We start from the raw sequence: 14,662 nt of genomic DNA, 5'->3' as shown, positions 1-14,662 counted from the left end.
TTTTGTTCCTGTAGGTTTGCTATAGGTCAAGTGTCCCATCCCGTTCCCCCCCACACACACACCATGGGCAGTCCTGGTTCATCCTGAGAGCATCGTCTCCTTCCTCCAAGACTGTCACAAACCAATAGCCCTATATAAATAATCCTTGAGAACCTGTTGGCTGAAAAATGTGTATGGGCTTGATTTGAAATACATCATACTAAAGGAAGAAAAGTATAAGACTTGAAGAAGAGGTATGCAAGAGCTGAACGGCAGTTAAATAACTGAGGGGCAGAGGGAAAGGTAGCACTGAACTCAAGCCTCCAGTTTATACAGAAATCTCCCCCGAGAGACGTGTGACATTCAGGTCCCAAATCTCCCACATTTACCTTGTCAGGAAAAACAACCTCCTATCGGTTTGCAGCCGAGCTATTCACAGACTTACACCTTAGTGGAAGAATGGCAGAAGCCAGTTCCTGGTGATCTCCAAAGCACAGTCTTTGCTAGATAAATGGCTTTAAAAATTGCTAGTGCAGGTGTGCTACCAGCAACAGTACCTGAGTGTGTTCTTTGGCAATCAAAGAAAAGCACCTTCCAAATCAGCATGTTTCTGGGAAGACTCTTCCCATGTCTGATCCAGTGGGGAAAGTCACTGTTTACCATGGGCAAAAAGAGGCAATTTTATCATTCTTTATCAACTGACTGAAGTTACACTATATGGCTCTTTGGTGTTGGGGGTTGAAAACACTCCATGAAGAAAGGAGCTGCCTTTATTCTCATTTTACAAGCAGGGAAGCTGAGCTAAACGAAGACAGAATCATAGAATAGTTTGGGTTGGAAGGGACCTTTAAAGGCCATCTAGTCCTACCCCTCTGCAATGAGCAGGGACGTCTTCCACTAGATCAGGTTGCTCAGAGCCCCGGCCAACCTGACCTGGAAAGTTTCCAGGGATGGGGCATCTGCCACCTCTCTGGGCAACCTGGGCCAGTGTTTCACCACCCTTATTGTAACAAATTTCTTCCTTATATCTAGTCTAAATCTTCTTTCTTTTAGTTTAAAATCATTACCCCTTGTCCTATCACAACAGGCCCTTTCAGTACTGGGAGGCTGCTATAAGGTCTCCCTGAGGAGACAACGGGTGAAGAGAGTTGCTGAAGGACAGCACGTAGCCATTGAACTCCTGGCTCACAGGTCCTCCAGCAAAGCCTTGCTGCTGCTTCCAGGACCCCCCGGGCTCCAGTGTCACACTGTCCCTGACCCCTCTGCCAGCCCCACCGCTGACAGGCCAGAACATGGAGCGGTGTTTGTTTTTCTTATGACTACCCCTCCTCTGGCACAACTGATGCACTCCATCGTTTGTTATGTAAAATGAGATGCGGCTCTGAGCACTGCAGAGGGAAGAAGGGCAAACCAAGGGCTGCGGGATTTTTGTAGCTGCCATCGAGTCTGTCCATTCAAAGCCGCACAAACAGACCCACAAAAATATTCTGTTCTTTCTCCATCGTACGCAGCCAGGCCCCCAAACCAATACTTAAATGACGAAGAAGAGCAATAAAAAATATAATAACCTAATTTTTAGATTGGGGAAGGGGTTCGGTTAAAATCTGTCTTAAAAATTCCTCTACCAGATTATTTCAATAACATTCCCGTCACTGTAAGGCCACTGGGAGAAACCTAACGGCTGAGTCAATGGGAGAGCTGCACAGCGGTGAGAAGAGGCAGCCCAGCACACAACAGTAGTAACATGGCAAATACGACACTGATAAATGAAGAGCAGAAGTGAGGGGCTTGTGAAAGAAGGGGTTTTCTACTACCTGGATTCTGCTGGTGTAAGAAACCTCCACGGATTACAGAAAAAATTTTAGCAGCAAGCAAAAAATCTCTCTATCTGAGGATCAGAGCCAGGGATCACAAAGACAAGACTGACACTGATGCCAGAGTAGAAAACACAGGCTGTGCGATAAAATACCACATTGGTGGCTCCTTTTGGGTCTCTGCTTTGCCAGATCACACAGCCCAGCAGCCACAGACCAAAAGCAAAAGGCCAAACAAACAGCTCTTTGGGCAGCCTGTCCCTCTCCTTGCCACTTTCATTGGCTTTGCTCACCAGTTCCTCCAGTGAGGGTTTCATCTCTCCGGAGTACAATTAGTCTTTAACCCTTTCCGTGGTGAACATGGGGTATAAACTGAATTGTTATCACAAAGCTGCTGCTCTCTTTTAACAGGTACCTTCGACTTCTCATAGAATCATAGAATGGTTTGGGTTGGAAGGAACCTTCAAGATCATGTAGTTCCAACCCCCTGCCACCTCCCACCAGAGCAGGCTGCTCGAAGCCCCATCCAGCCTGGCCTTGAACACTTCATGGAGCCTCCACAACTTCTCTGGGCAACCTGTTCCAGTGTCTCACTGCCCTCACAGTAAAGAATTTCTTCCTAATGTCTAATCTAAATCTCCCCTCTTCCAGTTTGAAGCCATTACTCCTCAGCCTGTCACCACATACCCCTTGACCAGATTTTCTCAGATCATTGTTCCCATAGGTACCCTGCCAGTCTTTACTGAGCTGGGGTGGAGAAGGACCCTGCAGCTCTCAGACTAATGGTTTTACAGAGCCTCAGGGATTAACAGTCTTGATTAACACATGCTAATGTATCTACCAGGCACAGTAGGGCAGGTAAGAAGCTGTAGCCCATGCAAGTGTAACCCATTCAGAGCAGCTCCACACGTGAAACGGTACTATAAACGGTGTATCTGGGACAGACTCACACAAGAGACGGGCTGTTCGGCTTCTGTGAAGCTGGGCTGACAACGCTCTGTTTGCTTTCTTTCCTCTTGTGCTCTCTGTAGCATCCTCTGGCTCACTTTGTGAGTTTTGCTCTGAACCATCATTACTCTTTCCTTCCCCGGCGGCCCGGCGGGTGCTGCCCTCCCCACGGCAGCTCTGGTCTGGCCAAGTCCGACACAAGGGGCAGTCGGTCGTCTTCAATTGCCATCATGATGTGGGACCAACGCCACCAGTAGGGACAGTCACATCTGCCTGCCCTTTTCGAATCCCTATTGACACACTGCTGTAACTGTGGTTGTCTTTTCTTCTCTCCTCCCTTTGACAATCATTTCCCGGTTTATGTTTCTGCACTCTTCTTGCACTCTCAAGACCTTTCCCAAGGACCTTTCCACGCCTTACACTGGGAAAGGTGCCGGCGTTTATTACCAGTTCCAAGGCTCAGTGCTTCGGAGCCTCCTTGAAAAGAGTTGGAATTCTGCTTTCCATTGCAAGGAGAGGTACCTGAGGCACTCTCCCCTGCTGCTACTGGCTCAGGACTGACATGAAATACCCAAGCAACATCTCCGTAGGCAAGGCCAGCCTGTCCCTTCTCTTGCTTCCCGCCTTCCGCTTTCCCCGGAATTGCTTGTTCGTGGATCAGCTGTATCAGGCTGGGAGTTTGTGGGGTTTTTCTTCACTGCTGTTAAAGGGAAAATGTAAAGCAACCATGAAAACATGGAGCCACAATTAAAATGCAAAAGTCATCCATTTGGTCTCATTCTTTCAAAATACTTCTGGGTGGTAATCACAGAAAATACCTATTTTTAGAGCAGCTCGGCATCTGCATTTTGCTCTCGATACTCTTCTGCAGATAGATCCTATTTAGCCAAAGAAATAGATTGACTGACACCTAGTGGAAAATCAAAGCTTTTCTTTCCCTTATTCTGCTGAGTCGAACATTTTAGGCAGTATTTGAATCGACTTAGTAGTAGACATCAATATTATTGTAGTAAACAATAATATTACCAGATCGCCTGCATTTTATCTCTATTTTATTAGCGTGTACAAATATTCAGTCTAATGACAGACAGGACAAGCAACAACAATTCATTTTAAATATATACAGGTTCTTTGGTTAGTGAAGGGGCTCTGGTATTAGACCGCAGTACATCCCTGCTTCACATTGAGCACATCAGTAACATGCAGCTCTGGGAGCCCCTAAAGTGCTAATAAATTAATTAAATAAATAAATTTATTTCTTCTCAAAACTGACAGTCTTCTGGAGTTGTTGTTTCCACTGAACCAGAACCGTTGATCCCCTTATTAATGACTTATGTGTAAATACTTAAGAACTGAAAAGTAATTTTTTTCCTAAATTTTTATTTCTAGCGGCCTTAGAGAAGTTCATCTTATGGTATCACTCAGTCTGACTAAAGATAAGAATGCGAGGATGATTTTGCTTTGTCATTAGGATTTGTAGATGCTTCAGAAGCTTGTCTCAGTAGTCGCCTAATGTTCAGCATCTGTGAAGGGATTTTGCAATGCAAGACAAATGCCAAACACAGCTTAGCTGACTGCAGAGTTCCCACAGACTGATGTAGGTACCATCACCCATATGTGCTGGTGACTAATAGACGTGATCGGTGCAATGCTGTGCTTTACGAGCCTGGCTGAGAAATCACTTTACAAGGTCCAGCTGGAGGAGAATTAAACAGAGGGGATTCTCTTGCAGACAAAATCTCTCAATATAATTCCCTGGTAGTGAGAGGCTTTTGTATTCACTTCCTTAGGACAGCATGTCCGTTCTCCCAGTACCTCTGTGTGTCCTTTACAAAATAAGTTATCTAAACTGTCAGATCCTGACTCAGAAAAATCCATATTCCTCCACCTTGCTCCTCTCTTTCAACTGGGTGTTGAGGTGTTTAGAAGTAATCATCTTATATGTAATTTTTGATGAAGACTAGATCGTATAGTAAGTAGCTGAGAATAAAACTTGATACTACCAGCAGTGCCATTCACACCCAAATCCTGGAGATCTGAATGCTAGGTTTGATAACGACGAGCTAGAGGGAAGCAATGCAAAACATTACATGACTTGATCTGAATAGTCACCTTAATATATAAGTAAGTCATGAAATATTATTTATAAGCCAAGCCTGTTTAAGGCATTGCTACCCAGGAGTTAATTTGCCTACATAAAATCCCAGACTAATGACCCCATAAAAGCTCCTGCGCTCCAACCACACAGCGATCTAGGTCTTACTTCTAATTTTGCCTATCAGAATAATTAAATAATCACATTACATTATAGAATCAGTTAGTCTCCATGTTTCCATTCCAATTTGTCATATATAATTTTAATAAATTCAAAGAGTTGTACTGACTCAAATATTAAAAATCTAATAGTTACTTAAATGAGCATTAAGCTCTTCTGACTATTTATGTTCCTACAAAGAAAAGCAGGGAGTTGAGATCATAGCTGTAGATCCTGTGTTTGTATTCTGTCTTTCATAACACTTAGCTACTTTCAGTTGGCCTCTAGCAGGATATGGGAAAGTCATCTTTTTCTACAGGGTTTGGTTGTTGGTTTTTTTTTTTTTTTTCCAGTTTGGCTCATTTACCATCTCTCATTTTCCTCTCTCCCTACTTTTGGTCTCTGGGAACAGCAGAAACCACAAAATGTTTTTGATTATCCACTTAATCCCCTCAGGCAGTGTAGTGTCTTTAGTCTAGACTTCAGTGAAACTACATTTATTTGTTGAGCTTTTAGTTCTCAATTAAAAACAAAAAAAAAAAAGTTGAGAAACTTCCTGGGGTCCTTTGTATAGGCTCTTGGCCAGTTTATTTGAGAAAAACACTGCCTCATATTTCATGTTCAGATTTTTCATTCCTTTTCCTTAATATTTTTTAAAACTACTGTATTTAACGTGTTTTTCTTAATCGTGGCATTTTCCAGCACTGTTAGGAATATTCCTAGTTATTGCTTTTCTACCCTCTCTCTCTCTCTCTCTCTCTCTTCCATTTCTGAATCTTTCCGGCTTACTCGTTCAAACCTTTGCACTCGTTCGGAGGGAAAGCTGGCACGCGAATGCAGGAGACTGCTATGACATCGTTAGCAATGACCTTGACCTCGGCAGGAAAATGTCACTTCACATTATCCTCTGCACACACCCAACCAACCCAGGAACGGCCGGCCTTGGCACACACAAACCGCAGGGATCAAACCAGCTGAAACACAGCCCCGCACATCGTGCGCTGGTATTTCCTTGAGTGTGTTACCTTTCTCTATAATGCCCTTATGTTTAAGAAAGAACACGGGTCTATCCATATTAGAGGCTGCAGCAATGATTTTCACGCTGTCAGCTCAACGTAACCACTGTGGCCTTCAGTGAGCTAATGTCTCAGAGAAGCCCACCCTACCAAACACCCCTCGACAAGGACGCGGCTCAGATACGGACCACATCAATGGTTGAACATCATCGTCGTTCATAGTTCGTTCCTCAGGATGTGAGGAGGGAACCATGAGTGTCCCTGAGCTGCACCATTCACGGAGAGGGACGTCATCTTGACCGTGGGTCAAGTTTAGAAGTTTGGGAATGTGCAATCATCTCCCCCTTGTTTGATCCTCTTTCCATTCCGTGGTTTCACATAGGCATCCTGTAGCCTGTTCCATACAGGGAACAACCCTTCTGACCCAGGAGCACAAAGATATAACCTCCCCCTGCTTCTGTTTCATCTGCCAACACTCCTTTTCCGTGCCATCATCCCCAAAATCTCTATATTTATTATAATCAAGCGGCTATCACCGCACGTGGCTTTTTCTTTAGTTCAAACTTCGATGTAAGAATGTTGAAACTGTTTATGTAGCCGCTGCATTAAATCTCTTTTTGGTATTTATCCACTTAAACGTGTTTTTTGATACTCTGTCTCCAGTGAGTTCTCATTTATGCTGCTTTACTCTCAATAAGCCAGAGCCTAATATGTTGCCACAGAGACGTGATCCAGCACAGACTGAAGGGCTCACACGGGTAACCTGCTCAGACACACTAATGGTTTGTTTAATATTTCATAGATATGTCAATTATAAATTCAGTTCGTATTTGAAAGGCTTCTTTGCACGGCACTAAATCACTTCACGATTCCTGTAAAGGCTTTATGCCAACTGAAAGGCAAAGGTGACTCTTAGGACACGCAGGGTTGAATACAGAGATTTCCCGATGCTGGCCCCAAAAAATACCCTGCAGCCCAATAGCAGGCACACGCTCTCCACAGCAAAATTCTCATTTAGGAGCTTGATCCCAACAGGGGCAAAGTCAGCGAGTGGAACTCAAAGCAAATTCAGGTACAGAATCACATTTTTCTGCACAGGTAAACTTGAAAAGTTGCCTTTTATTCCGTCATTTGGTATCTCTGGCTGAGGCTTAGGTATTTTTCGTGGTAGCTAGGAATACAGATGCAAGGTTTCGGTGACTTGAATAGCCAGCTCAAGGAGATGGCGAGGACATGTCACAGCCCCGCTCTGCTCTTCACTCTCGGATTTTGATTTTTATTCTTATTTCCTCGTGAATCTCAGGCAGAGGCTGGACAGAGAAAGGGAGTTGGGTGCGCCAGCGGCTCACTCTTCAAGATACTGTGGAAGCACTTCTGGGCAACTGGGGTCAAACATTTGTTCCACCATTAAACTAATTGGTCTACTGTATATTTAAGCATAAAGTAAACCATCCAGGGAGCTTTGCTTCTCCTCGGAATGAAAGAAAGGAAAATCACGGGGTAAACATGCATTTCTGAGAACAACCGATACAAAGGAAGACTTTGAATCAGATTTTGATGTAATTACTCCCAGAATCAGGTCAGACTTCGCAGGCTTGAGCAGTTTTCTGTTACTGTCTTAAGGTGGTTCTCCCGGCTCCCTTCCCTTCTCCCCCGCTGCCTCCTTCCAGACGTGCCCTGGCTGGCAGCTCATTCCTACCAATGGCTTAGTCCTTTCTTCCTCGTTATCAAACGGTTTGTTTACCTTTCAGAAACTGCACCAAGCGCTAGTTACCATTGTATTGTCATGTCAGTAAAACCTTTAATACATGTAGAAGGGAAAAAAAAAAGAAAAAAAAGGAAAAAAAAGAAAAAAAAAGAAAAAAAGAAAAAAAGAAAAAAGAAAAAAAAGAAAAAAGAAAAAAGAAAAAAGAAAAAAGAAAAAAGAAAAAAGAAAAAAGAAAAAAGAAAAAAGAAAAAAGAAAAAAGAAAAAAGAAAAAAGAGAAAAAAGAAAAAAGAAAAAAGAAAAAAGAAAAAAGAAAAAAGAAAAAAGAAAAAAGAAAAAAGAAAAAAGAAAAAAGAAAAAAGAAAAAAGAAAAAAGAAAAAAGAAAAAAGAAAAAAGAAAAAAGAAAAAAGAAAAAAGAAAAAAGAGAAAAAAGAAAAAAGATAAAAAGAAAAAAAGAAAAAAGAAAAAAAAAGAAAAAAAAGAAAGAAAATCAAGCAAAAAAGATTGCATCAAAATATATATATGTATGTTTGTTATTCAAAAAAGGAGTTAGAGTAACCCTTTTAAATGGTGCAGTGGTCAACGCTGGAACAGCCAGTCTTCATAAAATGGAGAGGGGCAGATCCCAAGAGGCAGCGGGTGCTCTTGACTGTTATTGATGCTGATGGGAGGCGCTCCTGCTCAGCGCAGGCAATGACCTTCAACAGGCCGCGTCATTGACTAAAACATCAATTTGAAGCAGCCCGGAGATGCTGTGTGTGACTTGCTCTCTATTAATTTCATCACCGTCTCACCTCTGGTGTTCTCTCAGACGCGCTGGAAAGCGGCTGAGGCCGGCGAGCCCCAAAACAGTCTGTTTTCCCTCCTTGTAAGTAGAAAGGTTTAACCTCGTAGCGAGTGGCTCTGCTTTCTCTGCACTACAGCTTTTCTTCTGTCCAAGTGGCTAATTCCTCCTTTCGCAGGAAACACCTTATTTTACCCATTCCAAATGTTCCGAACTAAATCTGACCGTCCTGTCAGCCCTGTGGTAATGAAGCAGATCTCTCAAGGGTCAATTCATTCTCAGTAATTCTGCCGTGTAGCATAGCCTCTTATAAAGACACAGAAAAGAGACACCGAAGAGAACAGGCAGTCGCCTCACCAAAAAGCCTCCCATGAATGACTTTCTCCCTGTGCAAGAGGAAACATCGGCTTTCAACCTGACTGTGCACACACAGACTTCTTTGTTAGCACGCTGGGAAGAGGTGATATGTTCAGCTATGGGGTGAACATCTGCTTGTTTATGCCCCCTCCCTTTGTCTCTTTTACCCATGACAGTTCCAAAACGACCGAGAGCCACAGAGCAATCCTCTCTTCATCCAGGAAAGAGACTTTCAGATACAGTACAAACAGTAACAAGCAGTTAATTTTCTGCACAAATCAACCAACAGAAGAGGGCAACCTAATACCATCTCACTGTTCCTGCGTCCACCGTCCTGTCCACACACCCCTCATCAAAGCAGAGTCAACAGTGCTAAAGGGGATGAAGAATTTATATCCGAGAATCTCTTCAAAGCCAGGAGCACCACTCATAACACCCATATTTTCTTTCTTCTCCGGCATTTCTATTTCGGTTTGGGTACGATCGCAACTGCTGAAGCACCTCCTGCTAGGGGTTATTTTTGTTGTTAGTTTGGGGGAGGTTGGTTGTTTGTTGTTCTGTTTTTTTTTTTTAATCAGATTATTTGGATTCTATTTAAGACAACTTTTCTGTGTCGAGTGCTGGGGAAAGCAGCAGGCGCTGGTGCTGAATTGCCACAATATCAACAGAGGCATCAGCTGTCCTCAAGCACCCCAGGCTCTAGGACGATGTAGGGATGGCTTAAAGAGTTCAAAAGGCACCTAAGTGAAGGCAATGATGAACAAATAACCGCTGAGAAAAAAAGGACGAAAAAGAGAATTATGTGCAGATGATACCATTACATTTTGCACTGTTAGAGATTTAAAGTGCCTGTAATCCCCTAAATAGGTCATTGCGATGAGGTTTGCTATGATGCTTTGAGGTATTAAGGGTGGGGTTTTTTTCCACTTTCATCTTCAGCTGTCAGAGGTACAAGTATGAAAACAGCCTGGAAGTATCATCACAAGTGGCGATTTAAAGGTAGAAATGAGAAATACATACATATTTGTGGTAATCTGAGGTGCTACTGCTGTATTTATTGTTTGGCTGTATCTGCCTGAATAGAAAAGAGGTGGGCTAAGGCAGGGAGGCTTTGGAAGGAAACGCTCAGAAAGAAGAAAACAAATTCAATTAGAAGGAAACAGAAATGAAATAGAAATAGTGGAGCCCTTGGTTACTAGTCAAACAAAGGGAGGTTGTGCAATCACATTCGTCTGAATGCAGAATGCTAAATATATTTACAACTATAGAAGGAAACCAAGTTATCCAGTAGTTCACTCAAGGCAGATTTTGAAAACTATCTAAATATCAAAGATGCAGATACGTGGCTGGTACAGTCTTCTACAGCATTTACATACCTAATGCGTTACAGGGGAGTCACAGAGCAATCCTTTCTTTACCCTGGCACCCTCTGACAGCTGAAAATAGGCACCTTTTAGTGCCTTAATACTTTTTTAATCTGTCCCTACAACCCTTTCTACATGTAAAGCTTGTACCGGTGCAACTATGTTGGTAGAAGAGGTAACTAGGTAAAATAAATGCAACTCAAGGTTGTGGGCAGAGCTGAGGAAGATCAAACCAACCAGAGCGAACTGAAGCACTCAGCAAGAATAAAAGGGATCAAACCAGAACACGACGCAATGAAGTGATGGAGATAACAAAGGACGGAAAAATTGTTATCTCTAACCAATCTTGTTGTATGCCTAGCCTTGGAAGTGTACAGGAAAGAGTGTTGAACTCCAAGTGGGGGGAAAAAGGTGCATTCCTCCCTCTGCACAAGCTCTTGAAGTGAGACAGCAGCAAGATTTCAACTAGACCCTCCAGGAAGTAAGAGCAGTGAAAACAGGGACCTCCACAGATCCAGCACCACGGATTGTGCTTTCGTTGCTGTGATTGCTCCCATCTTTGCCATTCCATTTCATTTCTCTGGATACTGTAGTCTTTTTCCTTAGCTTTTCTCAACACTGTATCAGATCTAACTCATCCCCTCTTCATAAAGACCATTCCATATCCCCCTGAAATTACATTTGTTACCACCCTATTGTCCGGCCTGGGCTCATACTACTTTCCCATAATCTAAACACTATTAGATTACGTACTCCGTACTACTGGGCGTGTATTAATACTCATCTGGATAGTGCTTAATTACTACTAGGTCCTTACTCATTACTATAATAAACATATCAGTACAATACAACAAGTGATCACTGTAACTGTACAAACACAACAAATGATCACTGCGACTGTAAAAACACTTTCAACACAGTATAGCTGTAACCTCAACTGGCAATTGAGTAATTCCAATTACATTCTCTTTTTCTTTTCTGATTTAAATTGGTGCAAAAAGAAAGTCAACAATCCCAAAGAAATACTTCGACGTTATCTTAGACGACAAAGCTTAGTCCTGGATGGCCATAAACAGATCAGAAGGAGCAGGAAATGTAGCTCTGTAGCAACTAATTCCGCTGACCAGCCCGCTTTTCTATCATCAACAGGACATATAGTACTGACGTGATTAAAACCTGCATTTCATCCCCTTTATTTACGCAGTTCAGATAATCCCATTTATGGCGAGGTTGACTATGGTTGTCTAAAGTAAAGACCAACTCCTTGGCTGCACAGCAAATCCCTGCGCTTACCTGCTCTGTATCATGGCCACGTGGTCTAACTGATGGAGCAAATAGCACTAACAAAGTCTTCTCAAATTTAACTTTCATTAAGAACTTCCCCAGAGGCAGAGTTTCCAGTGGATAACGTATTTATTAACTAATCTGAAAGCACAGAAGTTCTGTAGGAAATACTATTTTAACCAAGCAGGATGCATGTCCTGACAAATAGTAGAGAACAGGTTCCAGGTATGGACAAAGAATTGACTACAGAGCAGTACCTAAGCACGGCTTTGACCAGCAGATGGGAAGACAGAATCGACAGTAGCTGCCAGAATTCATACCCTGTAAGAATAAGAAATGCTGAACTCACAAAAGAGATATACAGCTGGATATATTTGACACTGACACACTTCATTGTCCTGGAGTGCTAAAGTAGCCACAAATCCTGTAAAAATGCTGAGCAAGAAAGTGGGCAGGCCAGGAGATTCAACACAACGTCGATACTAATACAGCCCAACAGCGACAGGAATACGGTCTGATGGGGACATGACATGGCAGACAGGACACAGGATTAGAGCCATTATTTCTATTCAGAATCTACCCAGGCAGTTCACTAATAATATTCTGCTGGTGGAACACACACAGCTCTTCAGTCAGCATTTTAAACTGTGCACTTGAGTTACTCGTATATAAATATGTACCAGAAAAAAAAAAAAAACTGCTGGAGTATTTATAGCTTTCATTCCTCACCTGTGCTTTTAAAATTCCCACACCATAGGCTTGGAAGAAAGTAAATTAGTCACCATTTGTACAAAAAAAAAAAAAAAAAAGATACTTCTTCACTTCTAATATAAATATCTTCATGTATTAAAAAAAAAAAAAAGACAAAATGCAAAATGTCGTTTATCAAAGATTGCAATCAAAAATAGGTCTGTTCAATTGCATCTTTTTTATTGCAATTGTCCATTTTGATGTAAGGGTAAGAAGGTTTTGTTTAGCTAGTTCAGACTGACAAAGATGCTAGTAAATTAAATTGTAAAAACACAGGACATCTTTCCTTGTATAATCAAGACTTCTCCGTGTGCCACTCAAAGCTGGATGAGCAGCTTAGGAGCAATCCTCGCCCACTGCAGTCAGAAGCAGGTTTGTTATTGGCATAACCGGGGTGAGAATATCGCCCATTTGTCAGACAATAAATACAAGAACGTATTTACCTTTTGCTTTATAACGGTCAGATCTTGTAGTCTGGATATTGCTGAGGGCTTTAGGATGCAAGGACAACCGCGTTTTATTTACTCATTCATTCATTTACTATAGACTTCAATGGTATACACACTTCTCTGAGCACATTAAGTACGTCTGTAAGCTATTAAAGACTGGGATCACATGGATTCTTCTAGAAATTACATTTTGCCTAAGATGGGCCTCATCAAAAGAGAAATCAATCAAGGGAGACACTCGCCATGCTCCGAGTGAGGTAATCTGGCTTCTTACGAAATGTTAAAGCTGTTACCGACCTCGGCAGCCTCTATAAATAGATGGGAGACTGCATAGGGGAATAAAGACTTGCTGTGCAGACCTCACATTCATGCCCTCAGCTGACTGATCCCCAGTCTATAAAAATTATGTTACGTGGTCATTATAAATCCTCAGAAGAAGACTGAATATTTGAAAAGAAAGCAGTTTACCAAACCTTCTTTTTCCTTCCCCCCAGGAACTTATAACAATACAATCCAGACTTGTACGTGACACATCTTAATGGCATCAGCTCAAAACAAGAGAAAATCCAACAGAGAAATAAATAATTGTGAGAAGCATCCCCAGGCAACAGCCTCAAACCAAACAACGCATGGAAAGTCTACAAACGCAAAACCAGATTACAGTACCTCAGTGGCTTTGGGCTGACAGGTCTTTTCATACAGCTGATAGAGCAGGAAGTTTTTACTAGAGCCTGAAACATAGATTCAGCCTCTCACAAGGACGGTAAATCTCTGTTGTAAAGAGAACGGAAGCCTTTTCTTTCTTAGTTTACCCCCAATTTTGTCAGCCTGCTTGACTACACACCAGATACTCCATAGATAGACTGCAGCAGTGCAGATAACAAAATTATAACTTTCCTTCTCCCAGTTAACTAAACTCAGCTGTCAGTTTGGATTAACACTATTTTATAAATATTTTTACATACGTGTAACAGAGTATCTGCATGCTGGAGTGTAGCAACAAACTTTCAAAACTGGATATAGGATGATAATCAATTACATCTTTCCTAGATACAGCCCAAATTCCAGAGATGCAGAATATCCACTGACATATCTTATCTGGAAGCAACTGAGTTTTCTTTTAAAACCCTCAAGCTCCGCCAGAAATTCCCAACAAATGAGGCAGGCCGTGCAACGAGCACGTTGCAGATGGGATGTGGAGCTCAGCACGGTCCACGCTGGCTCTGCAATATGCCAGCACGGGCATTTGTGCACTGTGCTTCCAAACCTGGAGCTTAAGGATGCAGCCGGACCCAGCAACGCAGGGAATATTGCCAGCTTCCCAAGGTAAGGGTCAGACACGGTGCCTGAAGACCAAAGCCCCAGGCTGTACTGAAAGAAAGGTTCAGAGCGGAATAACGTTTCAGAAGCCTCAGATGCATGGTGCTTTGACCACGCTTTTATTTTCAAAAGGCAGTGGGGAGTGCAAGTGGTACAGACACAGGAAGGATAAAGTGCAAGGATCCCAAACTATGAGGAAGACGCAGATGATTGTTCTACAGGCATCGCTCCAATAGATAAATCTATAATACATTACCATGTGGTAATTCTCCCGGGCAGCTACATCTAAAATTACTCACCACCGTCAGGGCTTTCTACTTAACAACCCCAAAATCCACCTACTTACACAGCATAGGCTGGAAAAGTTTGGTATTTCACTCCTGTTGCTTTGTATTCAAGGTTATTTGCCCACTAATAGGGCAGACATCTTAATTATGTGGGTATCTAAAACTGCTCTATCAAAAGGGCTGATCTCTGGGGTGAATCTGTGCAGCTCCATTAAAGGTCGTGAAATCACACCAGCTGAAGATGTGCCCTACACTAAAACCACAGACTGTAAATACAGCCTAAAAACCAAGAAACTTCACACCAATAAGACAATTAGCCCAGCCCAGCCCCATTTCAGCTGGTAGCCGT

The sequence above is a fragment of the Vanellus vanellus genome (assembly GCF_965231255.1).
Source record: "Vanellus vanellus genome assembly, chromosome: 4".
Classification (NCBI taxonomy): Eukaryota; Metazoa; Chordata; class Aves; order Charadriiformes; family Charadriidae; genus Vanellus; species Vanellus vanellus.
This window is presented reverse-complemented; position numbering follows the sequence as displayed.